The 3,769-nt window shown below is 32.6% G+C and overlaps 1 long non-coding RNA gene across 1 annotated transcript; it reads left to right on the top strand.

The window, feature by feature from the left end:
• Positions 1-1,683: 1,683 nt before the first annotated feature.
• Positions 1,684-2,987, top strand: LOC111633378. The gene is made up of 3 exons (XR_002758047.1): positions 1,684-1,804; positions 1,944-2,035; positions 2,849-2,987. It is a non-coding gene; the product is annotated as an uncharacterized LOC111633378 (long non-coding RNA).
• Positions 2,988-3,769: the final 782 nt, after the last annotated feature.

Below are 3,769 nucleotides of genomic sequence, written 5' to 3'. Positions count from 1 at the left end.
CGTAAAAATAATCTTAAAGTATCCAAGACATAGCCAAATATTGTAGCGCCACATCACTAGCGGACATTTGAAATTTGCCAACTAGGACGGTCGGTTAACCGAGGTGTCGGTTAATCGGGGGTCGGATAATCGAGGCTCTACTGTACATCTCTATCCATTAAATTCATCAAATAATATTTTCTCTCATTACCTTTTATTGTATGACAGCAAGTCCCGTTTTCTGTCTTTTAGTTCTAGTGAGGTATGCGATTGAAATCTGGTGACACAAGTTTTACTTAACAAATTTACTCAAGTATTTTATTAAGTGTATGAAATATGGTTAATATTTAAAGCTGATGAAATATACAGCAAAATTACTGCCAAATTACATTTTTGTTATATGTAAGTATTCGAAATGGATAGATTAATCAGCTTGGTATTTTTTCAGGAAAAAAATAGCATAAAAAAATAAGCTAAAGTTATTTCAGTTTCGATGATAAGTGACAAATAATGCTTTAAATAAATTATATTTGATCGTGTAAATGACAGTGAAGCTATATAGCCTCATGGGACCCCAGGAAAATTTGAATTAGGGGGTCACACGTGCAGTGTTAACTTCAAACACATTGTTTTAGAAAATTTTTGGGCATTTTCCCGGTATCATTGTTCGTTTTTTAATGCGACTTCCAATGCAATAACCAGGGAAGGGAGGGGAGGAGCTATTGACCTGGGCTCCTAAGATGCAGGACCTTGCAAATAGTGTTTATTTGAAATATTTTGATTTAAGTCTGTTCTAATTAAGACTGGTATTTTATTAGATAATTTTAAATTATAATTAGGGATATTGTTTGGACGTGGTTATTACTTCTTCTCTTATAGCATTACCACATAAATTATACCATATATATGAAAACGGCATAACGATCCCCAACTTGTAAGAAGTGAAACGGGTTCCGAAAAGGCTCCTTATGTTCTCGTCAGTAACCGTTCAGAGGTTTGACTGTGTATCGTCTATTAAATTAAACAGAGAAACTTTCGGTATCCATGAATCACTAATTACACGATTTTTCGTTCCAAATTACGTTGTCAGAGTCAAATCGTACACTCAAACTCACGCGAAAACCTCACGACCACGTACAATTGTTATTGTTTGCGGTATTTGATTTGTGCACCTCACTCTGTTTTCTCGTTGATTTCAAACACAAACTGACGTGATGCAAAATCGAGGTTTGACAGATATTCGAATTTACTTTAGCATTTATCCAAGCGCTAAAGACATCTTTCCGGTATTGCACGAGTATGTTGCATTGCTCGTGCAATCGTAAAAGTATTAATCGTGTCGCAGTAGGGTTCGTGAATATAAGGCATTGTCTCAGTGCTGTACAAATTAGCAGAGTGAGCACATCGGTACATAAATTGATAAGATCGCATTTTTTAATTTGCATCTTGTTCTGCTAATTGGAAACTTTTATTTTATACGATTTACACTTGCTCTTTCGTTTAATGAATTAGTTTAATTTACTTTGAAATCGATTTATATAACTAAACTAGCCGGTGACATTAACTCTGCGTCGTAAAATTACAAACATATTCTGTTAACATTACAAATTTGAAACAAGTATAATTCTTTGCTATAAATTACAGGTCTAATTATAAATGGTTTGTTTGAATAAATACGACATTTATATTAATTTCGTTGTTTGGCGAATTAAATTTGGTTAATAATGCCGCTAGGGGAAGTTCTGTTTTTGTTATTTACGCGTTACCATAGCAACATTTGAAAATTTGAATTTGAAATAGATTTTTTCATCAAAATCGGAAAATGGTAAACGGTATTTTGTATCTTACACGCCAGTCCTTATTCTATTGTTTATTTATGTATTGTTCGACTTAGATCTGTATAAATTTTGTTTTATACTCGTTTGTTTATTTGATTCAAATTTTATTTATATTCTGAAATATAGAGCTGCTTAAAAAGACATTCTCCTCAGAGGTTTAAAGGAACTCACTGTGATGTCATTAATTTGTTCGAAAATGGAGTTTTTAGGAAATTAATGTAAGTTTTAAACCAATTCATTTATTTATTTTACACTATATTCACTATATTTTTCCATATTACATTTCATACAATTTGTTTTATACGGATCAGGATTTTTATCTCTGTTGTGCATCATTGATGCCCTTCTTGCAATGTAAACTATTCTTATACGAGCAAAATGCTTAATGGGATGGATCCAGGAGCAACTTTCATCAGTTACACTTCTATAAACTTGTTTCCAGCAGTAGTGAATAATTTTAAAATCAAAACAACTGGAAATTATCCCGAAACAGTGTTTAAAATTGCATCACAAAGACTAAAAATATTTGTGATTTGACATAAATTGTCAGCAAAGACTTATATCCTGATAGTATGCAGGATTGATATCTTATGATCTATTATAACAAAATTAAATTGATTAGTGATTATGTTTAATGTACAGATTATAAGGTTCTTTCTAGTAAATAGTTGAGAGGAATCTTTAAAAAATTAGAATCTGATTTTTGATGTATCGGGAGGTATGTAAAGAATATTTTAGAGTAGAAAGGCTCTTAATGGCTCACCTGCCATTAGACACATGGTATAGAGATGGACTATGAGGTAATGGAGAGTCACTATCACTCAACAGAGATAAAATCTTACAGTTTACACACACACACACACACACACACAGATTTCTATGCCATTATTGTCTGTTTTGAAAGAAATAAAGCTTTACATTCATCTGAGGTCTAATGATGATAAATTTTTTGTTAGTTTATTGTCAGAAAAAATATTTGCATTTTAATTTGGTTTCAGCTCCAAATAATAACTGGATATTTATATTTTTAGTATTCCTCGACCTGAACCAACTATTAAAACTACTATACTGACTGCTAGTGAATTAAAAAACATACAGCAAAATGCTTTTTATATATCTCCAGAGCTGAGAAAAATCAAAGAAGATGAAAGGAAAAAATTCAGAGATGCATTAGAGGTTCTCTTATATNGACAACGTAGCAACTAATTAAAATTAAAATTAAAGCGTAAAAATACATAAATGTAAAAATAAATAACATACAACTATTAAATATTATTATAAGCCACTATCCGTTAACCAATAAAAATCATTAAGGTTCCCATAACGCAATTGTGGATATGGCGCAATTCAAGAGTTACTTGTAAGTTTTTTAATGGCATACTTCCATGCTGAGGGTAGGCCCTCTGCATCTCTGGCGTTTATACGTTTTTCATCTAGCTTGCTCCTATATATTTCCATTTTTTCAGCAGTTTTCACTAAAGTTGGGGAGTGCACTTGTCTGATGATTTCCACATCCTCCCACCTAAGTACGGATCCTTGGGCCTGAGCCTTCTAAGCCAGAACCGTTGTGTTAGATCTTTTTCTAATATCATATTTATGCTCTCTGACCCTTACTCCTAGGTTTCTCGTTGTAACTCCTATGTACTCCTTTTCTATTCCTAACTGCTGGTTCTTGTACGGGATTCTATAAACTCCTGCTTTATCTTCCTTCTTAATATCCCCTTTATCATTTCTTAGAATCTTGTACAGATTCAGTACTTGTACTCGTTTTAAGATTAACATTGATCCTTTACTGTCCACAATCTCCTTCATGACGGTTCTTACATTTTTGTTGAATGCACACTTTGCGTATTTACTAGACCACAATAATATCGAGGCTTCTGTGTGAATTGGTGGTTAGAAAAATAGAGGAAAAGGTTGTGCATAGCTTCAGAAATGATATTGTTTACTTC

Source organism: Centruroides sculpturatus, unplaced genomic scaffold (assembly GCF_000671375.1).
Source record: "Centruroides sculpturatus isolate CEXI.00-Female unplaced genomic scaffold, Cexi_2.0 scaffold677, whole genome shotgun sequence".
Classification (NCBI taxonomy): domain Eukaryota; kingdom Metazoa; phylum Arthropoda; class Arachnida; order Scorpiones; family Buthidae; genus Centruroides; species Centruroides sculpturatus.
The sequence above is the reverse complement of the archived record's forward strand: the minus strand, read 5'-3'. Positions and strand labels throughout refer to the sequence as shown.